Source organism: Vanessa cardui, chromosome 5, assembly GCF_905220365.1.
Source record: "Vanessa cardui chromosome 5, ilVanCard2.1, whole genome shotgun sequence".
Taxonomy (NCBI): domain Eukaryota; kingdom Metazoa; phylum Arthropoda; class Insecta; order Lepidoptera; family Nymphalidae; genus Vanessa; species Vanessa cardui.
In genome coordinates this window covers 764,219-789,342 of record NC_061127.1, presented here as the reverse complement: position 1 = coordinate 789,342, position 25,124 = coordinate 764,219, and the positions used below count along the sequence as shown (strand labels likewise).

General features: G+C 35.4%; 1 protein-coding gene across 4 annotated transcripts in view; it reads right to left on the bottom strand.

Annotated features, from left to right (window-relative positions):
* The window catches only part of LOC124529679 (axin), a 59,825-nt gene that overhangs the window by 18,578 nt on the left and 16,123 nt on the right, over positions 1-25,124 (bottom strand). For 2 of the 4 annotated variants that reach the window (XM_047103527.1, XM_047103530.1), the window contains exons 1-2: positions 19,106-19,320; positions 10,406-10,451 (exon numbers count right to left, since the gene is read on the bottom strand). The gene's annotated coding sequence lies outside the window, so the exon portion shown is untranslated. Of the gene's footprint in view, positions 1-10,405; positions 10,452-19,105; positions 19,321-25,124 lie in introns of those variants that run through there. The other 2 variants (XM_047103526.1, XM_047103529.1) reach the window with 1 other exon arrangement.

The window sequence follows — 25,124 nt, the reverse complement described above, 5'->3', positions numbered from 1 at the left end:
TATATCACATTAAACCGTCGCACGCAGAGATATGTATATATGAATATGACTATATGTATGACTTAATAAGATCACCTGTCGTAGGCGCAGCACGCAAACCGAATCACCGCGAGATGTAACAATATTAATTAGTATATTTCACAGGCGACATTGCGCGACTATTTCGCGTACGACACTCGCATATCGATATAATTACCTTCGTTAACCGACCCTCCGCCACTGTAATCAAATATGTATTCTTATATTCAGACTTGGATGCGGTTTGTTTACGCTTGTATTGTTTAAACCTTGTAAGCGCTTTTGCATGATTATTGTATAAATTTCAGTTTGATTTTAGTTCAATGGGCATTTTCCGTAAAAAAAACTTCTAGCACTTTTTGACAAACGATCAAATAGGCTACTATTGCTATTGGTAAGTGGTCACACCCATAGGTCCTGTAAGAAATATTGAGCATTGTTTTTGTCGTCCCTTGGAAACGAAAGAGAAATATGTTATGTATGTTTGTAGTAAACCATGACTTTCCTTTCAAACCGGAACACAAATGTAGTGACTACTACTTTTTTGGGGTTATATATCTGATGAATGGGTGGGACCTACCCAGACTGGCTTGCACAGCCGCTAAGTTCAAATCGGTTCATTTCGATAGAATCTAATTTTTAAACCAGTCGTATCAGCTGTTTTTATAAATATTTTATAACAATAATTTTAAAACGCTTAAACAGAATAATAACGCATATTTTTACTGTTGTTTAGTATGAGATATCCATTTGAGCAATACATTAAATAAAATCTAAACTATAAATAACCTTAGATTAATACTAACAGTTGTTTAAAAGATGTGAGCACCATGACACTAGAATGCATTTTTTTGTTGTGACTTTATAGCATCATGCGCTAAGCTAGTGTTGAGGTCACGTTCATGTATTGTGCTGGAAGTTCGATGAGAGAAAAAAGGAAAAGTGCAACATCACACTTAAACGGCGTCGTCTGAGACATTCTGACTCGCGGATAGGGTTGGCAGTGTTCCGGCCATCCGAGATTAAATGTACAACGTTGCATGTAGTCGTGGAAGCTGAAGGCAAGCGAGCTAGTGTGGATTTGTATTATAAAAATTGTGAGCGACACCCTTGCACAGTTCAAATTAAAAGAGTAAATGAGGGAGGATCATAACGATATATTTGGCTTTATATACGTCCGGTTATAAAATATCGCGATTGACTTTTGTTTTACGACCTGACAACCCTAGCCGAGAATTCTAATACTCTTTCTTATGAACATCTTAGGTGCTCTACTTTTTGGTAAAGGCTTTCTACTTTACTGGCATCAGACACTAGCCATATGTCTGTTTATATGTAAGTGACACACAGTGCACCTGTTTTATTACTTGTACGGGAGCTATCGGCTATTAAAATTTGTCATAATACTAGCAAAACGTGCCAGATATGGACCCCCGGCTATATAACGTTAAATTAGCTATATAATATTAACAATTAAAATATGAACTCAATAGCTACGTAATGTAGACTAGGCTAATTATAATTAATACAAATATACTTTTTCACCAAATCGGGCTATAAGACTCTATTAGTTTAGGATACGTGAATGTTTAAAATTCGGCGATTAATCTTTATTAAGGTTTAATTTAATATTTTTATTATATAGTGTTATTACTTACATGGTGGTAAAATTTTGTGCAACAATATTAAGTGTGATTGTGTTTCGGATTAAATGTAACTATTCATATCACAAAAATATATTTGTATTATTATTAAAAATATATATTGTATATGTAACATGACATGAAAAAAATTGATCCCGCTAAATTTCTTTCGCCTGTTCTTCCGGTTCTTCTTCTTAAATTCCGAACCGGTGGTAGATTTTTAGACTATCACTAAGAAAGTGTAATCACTTCTATTTTGAATAAAGATTTTTGACTTTGACTTGGTACGCAAGCCAGTTTAACTACAGACACAAAAGACATAACGTAGTACATTTGCCCGTCAACCTATGAATATAATTAAAAATCGGTTTATAAATATAAAACATACCAAACAAATCTCTAAACGAAATTTTTGTTTACAATTTAAAGATTAAAAAAATACATCGTTTTTTGAAATGGAACGAACACGATTCGACATGTGAAATAAAAATAATAATATAATTATATTTTGTTATAGTGGTGGATTTTGTTTAAGGTAACCACTATAACAAAATCACCAAATGACAAATAATACAACCCAAAACCACTCATGAACAAATATGTACACATTACGTATATGTATGACAAAATTAAATCACCTGACGTAGGCGCAGCACGCAAACTAAATCATTGCGAGATGTAACAATACAATCATTTTTCCCAAAACATCAATAATATACAAAACACTTTTGTAGCTAACATAATAGTACGAGAAGGTCCTTTATTTGAAAATATCACCGACTTCATTTGGTTTCCTTGTTTTGTTTGAATGCTGTTCTTCTCAGCCACGTGACGAATATTTTCGGTGACATAAACAGATTTGTAAACATTTTTTAACCTCAATAGTTATGTAGTTTGAAGGAAATATCATACAACTCGGGTTAGAACGAAAAATCTTGATCGCACACAAAAATACATAAATATCTGATCATCGATGTGTGACGGCTCGCGTCGCCGGCAGATATCCAGCGAGGCGAGAACATTTTTATCGTCGCATCTTGACCACGGCATCACCGACGATTGCGTTCGTATCATATGAAATACCACTACCTACGTATTTCCATATTGAATATTTTGCATATTGTTCGATTCGAAGCATTTGCAATTTCAAAATTCCAATATCGTATAAATAATTCCTCCGTTTATCATTAGTATGTTTATCAATAAATATAATAAGGGTATTTTAGTTGATGATAAAGAGTTTTTCCAGGATTAACACAAATACTTGATGTGGAATTTCAGGGGACAGATCAAAAACTAATGAGTTTTTGCTCGTTTTTCTTGGTAGAATCCAAATTCAGAATCGGTTGTATGAAACGACTGACGATTTAAAAGGATACAGAAAAGTTTTATTTACATAAATAGCAATATAGTATATGTTTAATTTTAAACTTTATTACTTCCTATTCGAATATTAAAACTAAAAAATTAAGTACTCACACTTATGTTCTCCTTCTTTAATTTTGGACATCATTGATAAAATATGTTTAAAAGGACATTATTATTGACATTACAATATTTTTATCGAAGCTGAAGTTTTAGTATTTATAGATCGATATCGATACGAGTAGCTAAACGGAGACAAAGTTCAAACATGATTTTTGGTAGATGTAAACTCGAAGCGCTTGGTATTCATTGTAAATTTCATTAATGTAGTAACTACTCCCACTAAACTTCGCGTCTATTCAAAATATTTTTAGTTAGTTCGAAATCTATGCTAGTTTTTGTTTTGATTTCATTCTAATGTAAACTATGAATAATTCATCTATATTTGGGGCCAAAATTATGAAACATATTTTTAATGACTTTTATAATTTCAAACAGTAAAAAATAATTCAATAACAATGTTTACTACGTTTTAAATTTTTGTTTCTTATGCAGCCTTAGTGCCGCTGTCTAACCTCTTTAATATTCTTATTCTACACATCGATGCCTGGAGCTCTTCAAAATGAGCATAATTGATATTTCATACTCATCGTCCTAAAATCACTGGAAAAAATCGGCTAACGCTATTAATATATAATATTGTATCAAATAAATGTTCATTTTTCAAAGGCAATAATTTGATCAGATAATGCGTATTTTTAACCTATTTTAACCTATAGCGACCAATAATATGACAATAAGCTTCTTTGATTAATCAATCAATTCAAAAATCAACGCAAAGGTTTACTCATCTAAAAGTTACTGATTTCGATTTGATTTAAAATGTTATGTAAAATGCGAAGCGATCCTAGTATTTAATTGAGATGGGTTTCACAAATGAAGGAATCCGATCGGGCGTGTTGAAGTGTCGCCTGCCTTCCGTTCCGAGTGGACGCGATTCGTCCATTTACTCGCCGAAGGGAAATTGGCCATCGCACGTGCTGAACACGTTAATCTCACGTGAATAAACGTATTATGACATGCATAGGAGAGTCGCCCTTATTACCGCGGGATAACCATTCGAAAAAACATGAAAGTGAAATCAGACGTGTTGAAAATATTTCAAATGAATTTGCTCCTTTATAAAGGTACTGTAAAGTTACCGCTACTCGAAATAGTTTAGTAATAGGATTTAACGATAAGGGATAAAAAGCTCATTTAATCAATGGTTTTAACGGGATTATTCACGTCACTTACAAGCCTAAAACGAGATTGGGACATACCGGTAATTGACATAAAGGAAACGAGCCTGCAGGCACATACCTACCTGTCTAAGCAATCCGCCAGCGCATATTGTTTTTCCAATTGCAAGCCTGATTAAACTTGTAGACCGACCAGGCAAAGAAATCCTGCAATCAGCCGTACAATGAAATACGGAATCCCCGGGGCTCGGGTTTTGGAATAATGGAATCCACCTTAATCTTGAAGAACAATGACATCGCTTGCACGCGACGTTTTGCATACAATGTCTTGTCGCGTGACAGCCCGAGTGGGTCGAGATGGGGAAAACGTGACAGGTCGTTTGCAGTTTTTTAAGATATTAGGACAGGTACATTTCCTAACCCCAACAATATAAAAATATCGCTGTTTTAAAAGAAAATGTTACCTACGGTTATTTTTTCAATTCATATATTTTTTTACAGTCAATCGAAGTCGTTCGTTCGACTAAATCATTGGAAAACGAGGTAGGGATGCAATATGATGCGGTCAAAACTGATTTAGTTTTGTCATATTTCGAATATAACTTGTTGTACGAATCGACAGCTTTGATAGGTTTTCACCGCGACACATCAAAAACGTGTGCACCAAGCGGCGTGTCACTGCCACGACGCCGTCAAATAAAAGTGACCATAAACATTGAGACGATTGCTTTCGCAAAAACTTAAAACATTATAAAATAATTCGTAAACACGAATATAATTAAGCGGTGGTTAACTAAGCCAATAATTTGTGGTCTCAGCGCTGACGTCGCTTTTAACGAGGAATTATTAACAACATTTAAAGAGGGTAACAAAAATGATTTTAATACTTTCGTGTCTGCGACGCCTCTAGATAGCACTCTGTGGTATGGATGATTGGATTGATGAATAAAAGATACAGCAATTTGTATAATATAAGGCGAGCGGACAATTATGCACCATTCAATTATTCTGGACTCGAATAAAAATCACTGAAGATTCTAAACGTATGAATGCTAAATAAAAATTGTTTGATATTCAATTATAATTTATGAGGAAAAATGGTTTTCGTTTTATACAATTATATAACGTATCATATTATTACTTATTTCGGATGATAATTCGGCAGATTAAATTATTATACATGTCCTAATGCAAATATAATTACATGTCAATATATTTTGTTAAAAACTAGTTTTTTAGCTTTTCTCTTGGTTCGGTTTACATTTGTCAATACTTTTTTTTTTTAAACGTCTGTCTTATCCTATGTAATAATCAACTATCAAGAAAAGTCGAATAACTTTCGAATCAGTTATTTAAGCCTAATTAAGCAAATAATCCAAAAAGTATAAAGACAACAAATTTATTATACAGGACTAAGCATTTTTGTAATTAATAAAGAACTCAAAATCCCAAAAGGGTTGGCGATAGACATAAGTTTGTGTACAAGATATAAAATTTCCGAATGTAATTAATCGCAAATGACAATCTAGCTGTACGGTTTTTCTGTACAAGTCATTGAATTCCATTCATGCGTTTCGATTGCGCCTGACGCGTGTCTATTCCACGATAAAGGGTTGTATTATGTTATATTAAAATAGGATAATGCGACTCCGATATTTCTGTGCACATTAAGATCTACAATTATTTTTAACAACATATTGTTCTATTATAAATTGTTAATAAAAACTAAAATTAAAACTCATATTCATTCATATATTTTCAGTAAAAAATATATTCTACTACATCTATAAATATGACAAATACGAGACTATTGCTTAAATTATTATTAACTACCGACAATATTCTAACAAATTGATCAAATACTATGTAAATTGCTCATTTTTTTCCCTTTAAGCGCAGAAATAACGGTACTAGCAATAATGGCAATAACAAACAATAGCGGTCTCAAGACTCGGCCCTGCGAGGGACCGCCGACCGCCCGTCGACGCAGTCAGGTGCATCTGCGACTGACATCTATGGCTCTCGGTATCGTGAAATGAATATTTAATGCAATGAAAACAAATGAGCGGCGTCTCTTGCAGATACTATTTCATCATTATTCAAATTAAACGAATTCGTCGCTGCAAAATGTCCAACTTTTTTAGATAAGTGCATTGACATTACTTTTATGCCATCTGATGGTCGGTATGTGGTCACCTAAGCGATGCATCAGATGCATTTAATATTCTCTTTTCTTTAATTTATTTAAATGTTCTAAAAAAAGTATAAAACCGTTACTTTACAAAATATAATTTCAAACGTTGGTACATCTCGTACAAATGAATATAATTTTTTTTAGTCATACATTCAGCACAGCGTCGATAGACGAGTACCCTCGTACGATACGTAATATAAAGTTCAGGGGTTATACCAGATCTCATTTGTAGACTGTAGGCTACGAAGCAATCCGCGGTAATCATATTGCGGAGACATGAAAATACGGGAGTGCATATTTCTTAAGTTAACTACATCCGTATATTTCATATCTATTGCAAGGCACAATATCGATGGAAATACTGAAGCTGTCAGTCAAGTCGAATTCACAAACATTCTAAATGAAATATTTTTGCGGGGTATTCAAATAATATAAAAAATTTAAATGAATACATTTATGTTTCCTGTATAAATTAAACTAACAATAATATTTCGTATAGGGATCGCATAAAAACAATGAAATTCAAGTAGCAACAAGCGTTTATTATTTGCAGTGGAGGGCTATACGAAAAATGTTCTTTTTAATAAAAGGGGCTGAGCCGGTACGTTAATGGAAAGTCCGAAAGCAATTATCCCCAATATAAAGGTTCATCGTCCACTATGCGACACAATGCTTTAATCTGCCGCGTTATTACACCGGGAAGACGTTGCAAAAGCCATTGTGGACACAGTATAATTGTCAGAAAAGCCTCCCGGGATAGAAGAGTTGAGGGGCTTTATTTTCGCTTGTCTGCCTCACTTTGTGATAATATAGAAAAAAATTATCTTGATTCAACTAGACGAATGGTAGAAAAGAATATTAGTCTTTTGATCCGATGTAATACAACTTGAAAATAAATTTACTCTACTTGATATAATATTTCATGAATGCTTCTCATAAACACTCAAGTTTGTTTGTGATACTAAATACTAAGTGTTCGTTACCTTATACCCAAAGCTTTTCATTTCGTTGCATAATATAAATGGACAAAAGACTTCAACATAAATTGATCGCTTCAATTTTAGTAGAACGAAATAAATATAAAAACTACAAGATGAATACAGAATACAAATAATATAATGTTGCCAGAAAAAATAAATCGAAAAGAAATGAGAAGGAAATTAGATAAAAGCTATTTCTTCAGGAAACGCAGCTGCCTTATACGATGTCTGTAATTGTGCAAAGTGGTGCTCAAAATTTTTCAATTTAAAACAAATTCTGTAAAAATCGTTTTGGAATAGGCCCAGCATCGGGGCCTTTTTGCAAGCAATTAGAATAATTTTAATTTTAATTTTTCTATATTTTAATGCCTTTAATTTTATATTGATAACTAATAAAAACAGAATACATAATATGCTTAGCAGAATTTTGATTATCTTTCTCTTTTCATGTTCTTGGCCTTGCACGAAAATACTAAAAAGCTACTTTAAAGAACACGGTTTCAAAAATAGGCATAATATTACGATGGTAGTAACTCGTTGTTTTGGCTCCACGAAATGAAATGTGTGAATTGACTCTGCTCCGTGAAAAAAACCGGAGTTCGCACGTTTTGTATAAGTTAACCGCACTTGTAGCAAAACAAAGCGCTTTTCGACTACAGCCTCATTCCTCGCAACGATATTCATCCTAGATTTACGACTATATGGACTGGGCCAACCACGCACTACTGCGACTACCGTTGCGTTGCGACTTGCCTACGGGACTCGACGGTTCTACACCAACGAACATTTTCTTACGTAGAAAATTAAGCATTTTCGGGCGGGAATAGCGGCGATATTAGCCTGAACGGCGCCGCTGAGCGGTGTAATCCGCGTTGATTGTCCTCAGCACTCGGCTTTCACGTCTCCCTCGACCGGCATTATGCCTCTAATGTCACTTAATTTGCCGTCTAGAGGCTCCTCAGGTGAATGCAGCTTACGAGAGCTGGTTTAATATAAAAATTCGCTCGTTTTTTTTTCCGTGACGCGGGATTATACGTTTTACTGTTGCCTCTTTTGAGAGTAAACGCGTAGAAGTAATGGGATTATGAGATCGGTAGTTTTGGTTTTCGCTAGGAAGGTTTTAAAGGGAAATTAAATTATATGATGCTAAATTGAAATCAAAATTCATAGGCCCGATGGCGAAGTGGAGAATTATACGTCAAAATTTAATACTTCACTTGCTCCGAACTCTTATAATCATTCGCTTAATGACGATAGTGAAAACCTAATAGTAACCAACATTTCGAAGCTTGAGTAGCAAATGTGCTTGTCGGTTAAATGAAAAAGCTGAGCAAGATATATTTAATATGATAATGTTCAACTTAAATAAATGAAAGAGTATTTGCCCTTTAATTAAAACATCATAGGAAACACACTATTCCATCATTGACCAAAAAAAAATACGTCAGCACAACTCGGTAACGGAAAATGTACTTACTACAAAGGTTAGGTTTTTATGACGGTTAACGAAACTAACTAACGTATCGACAGCGTTAAAAACGCTGACGTTGACAATTATTGACCAACAACTTGCAACTGGAGCTGTTATTTCGCTTTATTACTCGAGAACGACGAAACTCATATACTTATAGTGTTCAATTAGAAGCGGTTATTACGTTTATTTATTTAGGTTTACTAGTCGTTAATACATTTCATAACATATCTTATATATGAATAGCGTCAGTCGATTTTTGTCCCAGTGATTGTGGGACGATGGCCGCACATAAAGAATCGGTTATGTTTTCATTTTCAAGAGCTGTTGCCGTCAATGAAAACTAAAAACGTAAACATAATTATAGTATAGAAAGTTTCGCGAGAGACTACCCACTAGTTTAGTTTTAATATCACATAATAATATAATTAGTGGTTGTTGTTAAAATATAGAAACAAAATCAAGGAAACACGATATACATATTATATTGTGATGTCATGTTGAAATATAAATAGTAAATAAACCTATATAATATAAATAGTATATATAAAGTAATATCTGAATTTGTTACTACATATTTTTGTCCTAAGTATATTTTTACAATGGAATATCGCCAAAGAAACCTTATTTTTGGAGAATATCCTAAATTTAAATATTGAATACTTTTCTTACGTAATCGATTAACGGAAATCACGATGCAAATTATCTCTCACCCAATTAATGATAATGAGAAGAGATCTTGAGTAGAAAGGGCTTGTGAGAATTGTCTCCACAAATACAGGACAGAGGGGTTTTACGAGCGGAATATTTATCGGTAACGCCCAATCGAACAAGATCAACGACAAAGTCCTGTATACCTCTTAGGCAATAATGATAAGCATACAATACAAGAAAATATCAAAAATGTAATGACACAATGTGTAATTATATTTTTGATATTTTCGTGTATTACATAATTGCACGGCTCATGATGCTAATTTGATGAAATTTGGTATGAAGCAAACTTGAAATCCAAGAAAGGCTATAGGCTACTGTTTTGCCTGACACATGACAACCAACACACTGAAACGCATGCAAAGCCGCGGGCGACTACTAGTAGATGTCGTGCAAAGTTACTCAAGAAACAATCGTGACTGAATAATGTTGTCATAAACACGATTGTATAAGTTAATGTCATCGTGTTTACAAATTTTCATTGAGAGGCAGGTAGGGTCTGATGGGTTTTAAAGCATATTTTAACTGTCTTTAAGAATATTGAAATTTGTAAGAAATTACACTAGCCTGTCTTTTAGCTGAAAATACAAATTTGGTTCCATCGAACTGATCTGATAACAAAATTCGGAGGAGCTTAAATATCTAACAAAAGCCGAATATGGGCAAATTTATGGGTCCCCTTCGCTGACAAATGAGTTATTTATTTTATAAATGCATCACATGTCAATTAATGGCTGAAGCCTACTAAATACTACAACTTTATAAATATAATTATTTACCTTCAAAATTCAGCTGAAAGGTGCCGTGTATGAGGAGTATAACATCCTGTGAACAAAGAAATTTTTATATATTATTCATAAAAGTTATTATATACGTAAAAGGAGAAAAGCCAAATAAACACCACTGGACAGCAAATTGAAGTGATGGCATTGGTCAAGACCTCGATCGATTAATCTATGATATTCATATCATACATTATGTATGTATGATATATATACATATATCTTAAATATGATGATATGATATATATGTATATAACTTAATTGTAAAATGACGATTCAGAAGTGCTTGTAAAAACCTACTTGAATAAAGTTGATTTTGATATTAACTATAAATTTGCGAAAAAATTTTAAACGACGACAAAACTGTTATCGAAATTTTGGAAGTAGAATTCAAATGGAAATAATTAGTTAAGTGAAATGGTGTTGTATTATAAATAACAATATATTAATCGTTAACACTTAGTAGTGTTCAGCATACAGCTGAGTTATTAGCAAGTCGCAGGAAATACGTAAAAATAAGGTTTGTTCACCTTTTTAACTACTTCCATTGGAATAGGTTAAAGGTAAAAACTTTTAATAAAAAGCCGCTAAACATTGTCTAAACTAAGTACATGTTAAGTTGGTCTCGCAGTTTTGTATTTATAATGATCGCGGTAATACGCCTGGTGCGTTAAAATGATAATGTTTTCAGCTAGAATCGTTATCAATAGCGCAATAGGTCTTTTACGTTCGGTATTTATATATCTTGATATTTATAAAATGAAAATTCAACGTGTGGGTTGGATGAAGTTGAATAATGAGTACAATGCGCTCCTTTAAAACCAAAATTTCGCAGAATACTTTTTCACGTATTTTATTACCAATAAAAGATTTTTGTAGAATTCAACTCCAAGGATTGAAATGAGTTGGGTATCGTTATATAATGTGTATATACTCATTAGACCCGTACGTAGTAGGGATTAGCAGTCAGTTTAATACATATATTGGTTGACATTAAAACATTTCTTTTTATAAATATAGATTTAAAGAAACATTAGAATCGCGAATTAATTTCACAATTTTTGACATGAAATCCAAACACTTGCGTTATGAAACATTTCGTTAATATTCTAAAAAATCTCAGTATTATTATAAGTAAATAAACAAGTAAGCCACTGCTAGCGCAAACAGACAGGTACCATGATAATCAGCTAATGGCAGATGATCTCTACTTGTTTACAGTGCTATTCAGAGCCAGTCTAGTGCACCTCGCGAGTAGCGGTACTCTCGCGAAATAATATATTATCTTATTAACATTATTTAGACAAATTATAAAATGGATAGATTAACTCTCTTTTTGTTTGTATGAGTGAAATACCGGAAACAATTTATCATTTATATAGAGATGGTTAAGATAATAACATTAAAATATATTGTATTCTAGCAGGTTTTTACAAGCACTTAATAGTCACATGATAGGATTGTATTGAATGGTATCAAGAACTCTTATTAAACATAAATACATAACTTGTGTATTTTAATTATATTTTTAATATAATTATTTAAAAATATAATTATTTATAAATAATTATATTTTTTGTTTGAATATCTGAATACTAACTCTACGCCATTATTTTTATCCATATATATGTAAAAGCCTTATTTTTCAATTACTTTCGACGTCATTTCAAATTTTCGAATAAATTCACCGATTTGACTCCGCCTATACTTAAGTGACACCAGCAACACACATCAGTATATATTTATATAATTTTAAATACTTGCTTATTAATTTTGATTCTGCCATAACGTACCTAAGTACCGTAACTATAATATTTAAAATTAATATTTTAAACTTTGTATTAACCAATCAACATCCCAAGAAATGTACTAGATCATAAGTTGCCGGTAAGCTTAGTTAATGTTTTTTTAATATGTATTTCCTTTATGTATAGCAATAAACAACATAAAACAAAAACGTCACTAACATTCGTGAATTCAGGCGTTCAACAAATCTGCTCTCTTACATATCTCGCGAAGTAGGAATACGTTCCACTACTTGTTAATCATAAACTAGTCCTGAACAAACTCAAATGTCACGATAAAAGTATAAGGTTACATCAAATATTTGCAACGTGTCCTTTATCAGGCTCCGAACGAAGGCAGCGACGTTGGCGCCGGCGGGCCGAGGGACGACCGCGTGGGCAGCACGCATCCAAAGCAAAAAGCCGCTGGCACTGCTGCATTCCGCCACGAAACCGGTCCCGGCTCAATGGAAGCCGATGCGAGCATTTACACGTCGCGCACACAATCAAATATCAACCTTCCTAGTCAATTATACAAGATTCAGAATCGTGTAAAACGAAACCAGTCAGTGTAGCAGATGTAAGGATATTATAATCATATTACAAGAGCAATACCGAACAAAAAGTTGAATGATAGCAGCGATGCAGAATATCAAATGGACGTTAGTGTTCGACTCGTAACTGATGGAGATTTGATTGATGAATTGCCAATGAAAGTTAAAAAGCCACCTTTTTATTTTCATTCTTTTACATAACTTTAAAGACATAAAGAGGCTCACGAATTTTTTTCCTATCGATGGTATTTTAGTTTACGTAAGAAGTAAGGAATTCCATGATAGCAGTGTGTCATTATCGCTTCATATGAGAGACTTCTCCGGTGGTCTCGCAGTCACGATAAAAACAAGTTTGAACAAGGTGATCACTAGAGCTAATAGGTATTGGATGCTCCATCATGCCAAGATAACATACCATCTCTTCGAATGCTTACATTTCGAACAACTTACCAGCAACCATTTAAATCATTTCTTTCGTTATACTCATATGTCGAAGCATTCTTTTTTAAGAAATGTAATTTAAAACTTTGCAATGAATTTAAACCATTGCATGAAATTATCATTCATATAAAGAAACAGCGGGTTTCGTTGAATTACACGCATATAAAATATTGGAGACTAACATTTACATAGCATAGTTTAATTAAGGGTAGGCGAAGGAACCAAGTCGTGGTGACGTCACAAAAGGGCGCCGTAGGTAGTTGCCCGTCGTTCCTGGAAACGGGCCGTGTCGTAAACTCCTGCGCACAAAGCCGACGGTCGCCGCGCGCCGGACGCTAACAGATATAAGATGGTATTTGATTTTTTGCTCCCTTTGGAATGATAACTTTTGGTTAACGTGAAGATAAAATCGGTGTGTTTGATGTTTAGAGCGTATTCGAATTTAATTTTAAGAATAGCCAACATCTTGTTTATAGAAAGGACATATTCGTGATTATAAATCATGATGTAAATTTCGAATTTAAACTAGAAAGTAAAGTATATATTCTACTGCTCCTCTCTTCTTGGAAAGAAGGTCCTAAGTTATTCTACCAAGTGCATCAATTACTGGATTAAATTCATAAGAAACATATAATAATACATTGGTGTATAGATAGTATTGAGCTGATTTGGATTACGTACATATCCGCCATTACTTTAACAGTTTACAGATTATTCGTCATACATATTTGACTGAGACGGTGCTTAGATACTGGAAAAAGTATTGGACGACATACGAGTCGTTAATAACCTAGCAGCTATTATTTTTGGCTATGTCTTATGATTAGAAATTCATGCCGTCACTCAAAAACACAGATGCATAGATGATACAGCACAGTCAAAATATTTTTCCCCAACTAACTGGGATGGTCCCAATAATAATAGTATCATATTTTTAATAAATTGATTATTGAAATTTTAAAACCATTAATGTTTTCTGGTAAAAATGTCTATAAAACAAATCATTCGCAAAATAAATGGGTATAAAACAATTTTTTTAGAATATTCGATTCTTCCCAGTTCTTCGCTAACAGGTACCAAGGTACTGACAGAACTATCACAAGTAAATCACAATAACACTTATATTAATTAAATTAATCAATTATATAATTACATTTATGCACTCTATTAAATAGCATTTTTACGTTAAAAAGTAAAAAATGCGAAAACAAATCTTGAAAGCAACACGAGCAAGTTTTGCAAATAAGCGAAATGGACATGGGCGAAGATAAAAAGGGTTTCAAAAGGGAACTTCCTTTGAGTTAATTTATAAAAATACTTAACAGATTTCTCTTTTTAAAGGCGCCGTGATCTGCGAATATTTAGCAAATAAATAACTGTTTTTTTTTTTTGTAGATATAACAGATTCAATCAAACATCTCGCTTTGTATCGTCGCTATTAATTTAATTGCAATATTAATCTAAATTTGATTTCGCGTTCGTTTTAACTCAGCAAATTTTAATTATTGAAACATCGAAAGTTACAACAATAGCGTTAAATTTAATTTTCTTTTCATTTATCGAACTATTTGAAAATGATGATTTTGAGACTAATGACTGTGAATAGAATGCCATGTCACGGGAGATTCTAGCATCGCTTGTTCTTTCTTATTAATAAGTTGATAGGAGATTTGTACCAACTTGGTGGTTAAATGTTTATAAACAAATAAAATAAACAAAATTGAAAAATGAAATTCATTGAGAACATGAACTTTTTTATTTATTATGAATAAAGTAATGTTATCCTGAAATAGACATACAATCAAAAAATCTTTCGTAACAAAATATTTCGAAACGAGTTTGTTTTTAAGGTTTCCGAACTTTGGGAAACCTAAGCGAGCGTTTTACAAATTAATTCAAAACTCCAATTAAATTTCAGAACAAAACGATTCACTTTTGTGGGTCTTGATTAGCTAACGAAAGGCTCGGTTTTACTATAAAAATGCTTACATTTAAATGATTTGTTCTTGTAATCGAATCTACGGAATCCTAGTTTCGTAATTAGTTAAAGGTTCCTGCAAGCGTAGAGTTGAGCGCAAGGTTGAACACGAGAACACAAGTATTCTGTATTTGAAAACCAATTCCATCAATCTCTGTAGCTAATTAAAGACATTACATCCAGGGACAGGGTCGCCCGATTAGTTTCCTTACAGTTGAGCCGTGTAAGTGTATATCAGCCTTGCGGGAGTTGAGAGTTGATAGGACATTCCGTATTAATTAACTAAATAAGTCTGCCAAAGCGAGCGAGCTTCTGAAACAGACGACGTTGGCGACTTGCAAGTTGTCAGTCGCGTGTCAATAAGACAGCTAGAGACACGGCGGATTTAAGTACGGGGCCGGGGGGTCGGGCGCGCCTCCCCGGTGTGTGGTTTCCTTTTGATGTCATCTTCGCGCAAACTTTACTACGGATCGGCTTTGAGATAGAGAGACGGAGAGTGACTAATTTGGCCCAGCATTTGATCTCGGGAACTCCGATGACGGCGTCTCGCTCACACCGCCTCCCGGCCCGCCGCCGCCGGGAAGCTCTTTGCAAAATTTCGCTTTGATCGCAAAGTTAAATTATATGGGAATTGAGCATTAAATGGATACACATGCGAGACCTACGAGCGCGTACATCGGGCCCAGCCTCCGTTCGGACCGAACGGGTGATATTGTCAAAAATAAATCTCGAGGGAGCGTTTGACGATTACAACGACTTACATAAATAATGAGCGAGCGACTTTCAAAGTTATACATTTGTGAGAGCGGCGCTCGTATTTAACTCCGCCTAATTTGCCGCGAGTACGCAGTACCTTTGAGAGCTTCGTTTTTACTAGTTTACGAAACAGATATTTGCGCCCGCCTTTCCCTTTGATACAGCACTTTGTGGAGCATTTTACACGAGTTTCTTTTGAGGCCATTCAGACGGTGAATAACGAAAGGCTGTCTTTGATAAACACGTGCGAGGACTCTTCAGTACTTATTAGGGGTGCTCTCTTTGAAAGTGCTTCTTCTGAAATCTATTTGAAACGTTCAAACTCAAAGCGGCTCCGATGAAAGCTGTGCTAATTAAACTGTCACTAATATAATTATGCGAAAAAATTAAATGTTTCTTTACGAAGTTTGAGTAATGAACGCGAGGAGACAGATATTAGACTAATTCCCTTTGACGTCTCGGATAGACGTAAAATATTTACTATAATTAATATTAATATCGCACCGAACAAAGCGGCGCAATAATTACTTATTCCATATGTAAAAAGATTAGCGAAAAAGAGCTATTAATAGGTTATTAATGTTATATCACACGATCCCTAGACTCAAAGTCACAGTCAAAGAAGACTCCACAAAGTGGCGCCTTTGTGAGCGCCGCCGCCGACGCGGGAAACACCGTGTGTTTCTATTCGCTACATACGACAAACCCTTTGTCTCCTGACGCCTTAACAATACAACTCTCAACTAGTACTAGATTAATCGATTATATTCTATAAACAAATGTGGACAAAAGGCAACCCGTAGATTTAATCAAGTTTGTCCAATGAAATTTGAAATTCACGGTACAACGATTAAATTTTATTGAAATAATAGCTCGTCTTTGAAGTTGGCTAGTACACGTACAATTAACATCAGAAGGCACGATATTACTTGAGCTCGCCTGTATCGATGATGTTGGAGATCAAAGACCCTGAGGTACACTTTGATGTTTAATTCTAAAAAGACTGGAGTGATGTCTTTGTCGTTGAAATTCGTATGAGAAACAAACACAGAGGTTTTAGTTAGAGGTAACTTTGTGCCGGCCTCTTAACGCGGCGGGACTTGGGACAAAGACTGGACGGCGCTCGGCCTCTGATGAAAAACCAACGGACTTACGCTTGCATATTAAACATCCTCATTACAGAAGGAAATCACAAGATTGTCTAGGACTTTAGGTAAGATAAGACTCCCATTTAAAAAATTAATATATATATATCATCACATCCCTTATATTATTTATTATGTTGGTGAAAGTATTATATTCTTATTTATTATAGTATTTTTTTTTTACTTTAAACATTTTATATTATCTATTTTAATTCTTTATAATTTTTATTTTATTCAAAGAATTTCTATTTTAAAACGGGAACAATTAAGAGTACCTATTAGTTGATGTAAAAGATCATAAAGTGTTTTCCAGTGAGGATAAGAACTATGCTCTTAAGTATCTCAATATAGTTAAGTTATTATAATAGACAAAGCACGTTCTAGGAAACATTCTTCGTTGATTCCTCGAAGCGGCGTGAAAGGTAAGGACCAATAAAAATTTATTAGACTACAAATAAAATTTCTAAACGAAATCAAAGGTAGCTCATACAATTGCAATTACGTCAGGAAGTCGATCCGACGACTGAGGGGTGAAAAATTTAGAAACAGATTACGGACACTAAATTTAATTAGAGAGCGAACTCGAACAACAAATTGAAGAGGATAAACGCGACAAAGTAAAACGGGAAACACATCGGAGGAAACTCGCAACATTGATATAAACGAAATTTAAATTAAGTACAAAGGGAAAGAAGATGAAAAAATCCTTTCATTGAAAGCTCTCGTCCTCGAAGTCGGAGGGCCGGGCGGCTACATCAAAGACACCTCCCGTTCCTAGCCTTATCTGCGCGCCGAGTTTGGAAATTAGCAGAGCGATCCTTCTCCTCGCCGAATCAAAGACGCCTGCGCACCCTTTCAGTCGCTTTTAGCATTACGTTTTCATGACAAGTTTTTCTCTACAAACGGACAGAGGTAATGCGATAATGTAGCTAATGACATATTTTATTCAGGCTTTAAAGCGCCGAGTTCGCTTAATTCAAAGGCGAAACGGTAATGTGTCGGGATTATGCGGAGCGGAGTGCTGTGTGAATGATTTTTCAAGTTTTAGCCGGCTTTTAATGAAATGTAGGTTTGGCTGCGCTCCTGCTCGTTTCCTTGCTTCATGTTTTAATTTAAATACGTATTTTTGAAGGGTTCACTTTGATGTTGCACGGGTTAGACAAACTCCCGAGTAGTAAATGAAATGCTTTCGAGTTTAACTATGAACGCGAATGTTGGCTAATTCTGACCTATGTTTCGCTACGGTTGCCAAAACATTTTAATTTCTGGGAATTCCTCACGGTACTGTTGACATAGAACTTATTGATATTAACTTTTAGGGTAGTTGCTGGGGAATCTCAAAGCTCTGGTGCTACGTTTTAACAGATCGACGTTGACTGTTTATTAAAATAAATATATATTTCGCCAAGTATTATGTTCTGCTAATTTTGAACTTCTCTTTATTATAAATCTGAACATATCTAATTTTTCTAATTAATAAATAAAAATTAAGTTTGTCCTAATTTTATATAATTAAAAATATTTTCAGTAACTTCCAAAATTATATAACAACAAGTTACTATTTTAGATAGTATAAACATTTACATATAAAGCTTTAATACAACGGTAACCGAACATGATAAGAATAAGATCGCGTTGATGTCTTTTCTTCGAAAGAAATCAATAGAAAAAAATCAATTGAATACATTCAACATACACATGCATAAAAGCTTTCACATTTTATAATTTATAAAGGTATTCGAAATTCAAGTAACGTAATTTAAAAAGAAATAGCACGTTGAAACAAATGAACATAAAAACAAAGTATTACTGAAACAATCAATCCATATTTTAAACAAGCAAAGCTTTTATAAACAATAGGCAACAATGAAGGGGTCTAAAACAATAGGTCATTCTAATAAACATTTGACACAAGGACTCTAGAAGTCCCTTGAAACAATGCCTGCGTACCGTCGAGGGATGCCGGCGACGTAACGCTCCTAAAAACTTATAGTCCCTTTTAAATCAACACAACCTCCCAAAAACTTCAATATTTATACCTGACTTATCGCGTACAAATCCAAATAATAAAGAAAATCCTCTTTAGATTATTTAACACTTAACTCACTTGCCACTACACCACATTTTTGAACACGCATTTAAATTCAATTAACGTCCATTTAATATTTACCAAACGAAAAGTTTGAAACTATCTTTCGCAGAGTTGCGTATTTCGTCTCACGAAATATTTCCTCGCGCGAAGTAACCAGCCCGTACCGAGATACAGAAGGAACTGTCAGAAGACCGCTGCAAACGTGCGCGCGTCGCACGTGGCCACAAAAGAAGGCGGGGCTAGCCACGAACGGCGTAATCTATTGGACGAGCTTTCCTTTTGATATGCCGCCGGCAACTAACAACGTCTCTTTGCGCCTTAATCTCGGTAGTAACGTCCTTTAAAACAGGTAATTTTATTAAAAAACGTGGATACTTTTTACGGGCAGTCGAGCAAGCACTGCGGCCGATAAAGTCCTTCGGTTTGGGGCTATTTTTCTATGCAGGTCGACGGGGCAACTGACGGCGAATGCAATCCCGATAACGTATTACGCAGCCCTGGTCAAAGGATAAAAGGTAGCCTTTTTTGTCGTAGTAAGCCGTTTTTAAAAATTGTACGCATCCCTTTGATAACCGTACATCAAAGACATTGCATGAAAACCAAAGAAAGAGGTTCGTGTGTTCTAAATGTAGAGGCTGAATTTAATATTGACTCGAGTCACATCTAATAAGGAGACGCTAAGACAACTCCCACACGAAGATAAGTTCATTACCGTTCTACATCACAGAGACTCATAAAAATGGGTATTTTGTAACAAGTGATTCGATATATCATTTTAACAATTCTTGTTACACATAAGAATAAAAATTTAACTAGCTTGCTAGGTAGCTTGGTTTAAGGTAAAATTTACACCGCTCCACGCTCTCTAGATTTTAATACCCATTGGTAAAAATGTCATCTGTGTCAAAGACATAAGAATTATCAACATTCAGGTCTTTATTTGATGATATAAGACTTACTTGAAAATAATTTCTTCATAATATTAAGTAGAATGAAAGGCGACGCGTTTGACGAACTTTCGTAAACGTCTAATGGATTAATTTTTGCTTAGTACTTTACTTTTATTGTATATTTTATGTGCAAGTAAAATACAACTAATTTGAAAACGACTATCTATTTAAACAAATCTGTCTAACAATATTAATAATAAAACATTGATAGTTTTAAGACATTTAGCTATTCCTCTCAATTTCAACTACAATTGTAAAATATTTTGTTTTTCCAATAAGTTTTAACATATTTAAGCCGAGAAGACCTTAGTAATAACAATTACTTATATAAAATGCAAATTAGATTTTTTTTAAAAAACAAATAATTCCTTTACATATTTGTTTTGATTACGGTTTGATAGGAGAGTCCGAGAGTATCACAACTCACGAGAGACAAACCATATCAATTCTCAAAGTGGTACGTAGACGATGTAACCATTTTAGATCAAACTGTCAAATAACAAGTACAGTAAAGACAAGGGCTTATTAACAGTTTACAATAATTTCATTTAGTTTTTCAGAAACGTGTTAGAAAACATGGTTGTCAGAGACCATTCAACTCCTTCAATAACAATATCCTAATGACAGAATTCTACCCAGTTAGTCGAAGTCAATGGTCATCTGCCTAGGAACGGGGCCCGAGAAGTTTATTCTCTATTCCCTTGGTTATATAGCACGATATAACTGCTATTGGATTGGAAAGTTCTTAGCTGCAGCCTTACATATCAGCTGCTAGACCTCAGTGAGCACGACACATTAGGTACTAATTATTACATAGATAAACGTCAATTTTCTTTACAAATCACCCCAAACATAATCACTGCTTATTAATAAAGTATGGAACTGAAAGTAAAACTCCGACCGAATCGATATTCTTTCATAAAGAATTTTAAATGAACAATCAGACCTCGTTAAGCGACAACTGCTTGCGAATTACCTTTGAGTATCTTCTACTTAATAATTTTTTTAAAATGTCTAACTGACATACAACACACAGTCTAAACCTCCACAGCTTCAGGCTGTCCACAGGTTTTCGTCCTGTTAGATCCACGTCTTATAGGATGAAATGTTGTCTAAAAATTTCTTTTGGATTGTACCACTAAGAGAAAATAAATCTCTTTGCATCTCTTATTTGTCATCATCATATTAAATATTGTTAAATATTGTTAAAGTCGGTATTTAGGCTTATTTACATTAGTTGAAGACAGAGGGCAGAGTGTTATTCAAAATCGATATATTTTTTCATGAGTAAGAGTGAGTATGTACAGCATTAAAAATTCAGCAAACAAGAGTGAATCCATCGTTAAAACTCAACACTATAAAGGAGGTAAAATAGATGATGATAGTTTATAAAGTTTGTAAGTTCTTCTTTTTTTAAGTTAGAGACACGAATCAAGTGTTTTCTTTTTGTTAGTAAGCAAAAGACGAGATGCATCTTGCGCGCACTAATAATTACTAATTATGTGCGGAGTAACGATCTTGTAACGATCTCTTAGTCTTCTGCTGAAAAGTGAGCCATTTTTTATTTTTTTAGAAATAACAAATATTTTTGGCATTAAGGATCAAGTACTGAAGCAACGACTTCACATGACTTAGCGGTTCGCATTCCCTAGAGCTATTTAACACACTCGTATAGATAAGTGAGTACAGTCGAAGAATGTTTACAAACGGCTCATCACGACCAATTCAAAGCTCATAAAGCAGCGGCGCCGACTGCATCAGCGATCCGCAAACGCATCGCAATACGATCCGATATTAATAAAGATATCGACTTGAGCGCAACCGCGGCTTGTGTCAACACAGTATTCAAACAAAAACGCTCACGTCTCGAACCACGTACATGGTACATGTTCTTAGCTAGGGAAACGGCTTGTTGTTCATCATGAAGCGTTGCATCAGATCATACGATATAATCAACGAGATATAATTAGCATTAATATGAAAATAGTTATATTGTATTGTAACTCTTACTTTCAATTAACTTGGTCTTTTAAAAGAGACACAACGATATTTGTGTAATAAAGTATTACGTTTTTAAGGCTCTCGGCACAGGTTGCGGCGAGCTGGCGGCGCCGGTCCGTCTCGGCCTGCATTATTACTAGCTGCCGCACGCCGCGCCTCCCGCAGCGCACACACTGGCAGCGCTCGCACACGCGTTCCCATATAATGTCAAAGGGTGAGCGCGCCGCCTCACAAAGCGTAAGTGCAACCACTAAAAGCCAATCCTAAGTTTTATTGATACACATTGTATTGCGACAAAGTCTCCGTCGGCGGCGGCCCGCCCCACCCCACGCGCCGCACAAAGACAATATCGCGACGTCAAAGGAGAGCCGTCCCGCGCCCGACTCGCCGCCCGCCGCCCCGCGCCTAGAGGAAATGAAAAATTAAATTGTCAACACATTTAATATCTGCGAAAACGTGCACGGCGTCGCCTTTGAACGCGTCTCCTTTGCGGGGCCGTCGCGGCGAAGGCTTTGCGTATTAAAATTTCAAACGTAAAATTGAAATTCTGTTTAAGTTTAATTAGACGTCGCCGGAGTTCGAAGTTGCATTAGATCAGCGGCGCTAATGAGGCCCGCGGTGAGCACACGTCACGGATGCGGGGAAGCCCGGCGCGAGGGGGCGGGCGGGTGTCCGCCCCGCGTTTGATCGGTGCCGCCGCTTTGACAATTATTAAAATTTGCCTCGTACCTCTCGGGTCTCATCTTTTTCCGTCGCCTCGATTACGCCACGGGTTTGTCTCATTAGGGCTTTTGTATAGTATCGCGAGCTTCCCTTTGATGTGAAGCGAGGAGACACGGGGCGGCCGGTCCACCTGCACTTTTATTGTTCCCGCTCGGCCTCGAATTTGCACGCTCCACTTTGAGCCGTCTCTTTGAGATTAGCGGCCGCGCTCTCTGCCCTCTGACCACTGAGACGTTAACGCCGCGCCGGACGGGGCGAGCGTTATTACGACACCGACGTCACGATATTGAAAGTCACTCGACGACTGTTTGTCACTGATTGACATTCAAACTATCACAACTAAAATACACACACTCAATAAAAAATATTAATACATATACTGTAAAGTCTAAACCAAGCATTTTTAAGAGGTACTAGAGTTTTTATATAGTCCGGCGACTGCCAATATTATGCGAACTTAATTAGGTGGGAATGTTTAATGTCACTGCCCTTTTGATCGACTCAATTACTTGAGTCAGACTGTGTTCGCAAAGGAGAAATCAATTATGTTTCGAGAAATGCGCTTATTAAATAACATGCAATGCATTAATCCAACAAATTTCAATCAATGCGAATCGTTCCGGCGATAATGTATCGCAGGTTTCCGGAGCGCTATGTTTGCGAGCAAAGCGAGGGCGGTGCGCGATGAACACTTGACACCCCTTTATTACTTTTGTGCCCTTTGTGCGCGCCATCATCATCGAGCATACGACTCGAATTAAAACTTTACACAGCGATTTGTCACGCGTTTATTGAAGCCTGACGGCGCAAAGCGTCGATACTGTTAAATAAAGCATTTTATTTTACAAACAATTACTCTCTCCGTTCGAATACACTTTTATAATCGACGGATGCTGGTGGAGATGTACTACCGGCCTTGAGACACTCGTGTCGTGGAATATTCTAACTAAGCACACATGTCCAGCGCTTTGCGTTCGAATAAAAAATTTAAAAGAGAATTTCCTACAAAAGAGTCACGGACGTCATTAAATACAAGCATTAATTACTAAACAAATACTCCGTGTGTGCACATACTTGAAGCGGCGCTCACAAAGGGGCCTTGGCAATTCTAGTCGAGTTATCACAGACTCCGTGTAATAAGAGAACAGAATCTTCGCGTTTTTAAAATAAAGCTCAGTGGAACACAGGGCACGGACGGAGGATAAAAGAGAATTTTCTCGTTTGTATTAGTAGGTAAAATATACGCGACATTCGTCGGTACACAGCGGCGCCTTTGTGACGCTTGCTTATGCTTACTGAGGACCTCGGCCAAACTCACGATAGTTTTTCGAAGAATAGCCGGTGCCCAGTGAAATTATGTCATTGTGACGAAACATGAAACACATTATGCATGTCTGTCTTTATATACTATTCACTTTTAATTAGACAGTTAAGGCACTATTTTCATTCGATTTTACTGTAAAGAATATATGTTCTTCAATCAGTGCAGCATATTAAAAATTATTATTGTATCGACATAGAGGGTCTTCGTCGTAATAGTACAATAAATGGCAATATCGGTTTATTTATGTACATAAAAGTACAAATTTAGAAATAAGAAGGTCATGGGAGTGACATAATCTAGGCGACTGTACTTGGAATGTGTGAAAGAGTTAACCATCAAAAGTGCTATATTGTACAACTGTACCATCCACTACGTCACTTCACAAGCGCCCTTTAGACAACAGCCCTTTGTCATACATATGGGGTTCTTTTGAACACCTTCATACCATATTTTCATGTTAAAAATACGAAATAAATTACCCGCTCAAAGTCATCGCGTTAACAATGTTTTGTAACTTATTGTCTTTGGATTCCATTCATCAAAGACGTTGCCTTTAATGTATAAATAAATTTAAAGCTTTTGTGAATTAATTACACCCAAACAATGCCGAGTACCTAATTACTTACATTACGTAAATACAAAAATAAATCATTAAAAAATACTCCATAAATGATTTAAAAGGATACCGACGAATCCCTTTAGCGACACGTATTTATAGCTACTATAGCTTTCCGCGTACCTCATTCTCAAATAGTAATAAAAGTTCCATAAGCGCGACATTTGATTGTCCCCGAGCTGCAGGCGGAGCGGAGTCGTGATTCAGATTGAAATAGTAATTTGGGCGGGAACCGTGCACTTCGCGAGACTAAGCAAATTCACTTCGAATAGCGCCGATATGTGGCACGCGGGAATAAAATAATGAGGCTTCTGAAAATTATGGAGAAGATGGCGGTGGCGGAAATATTACT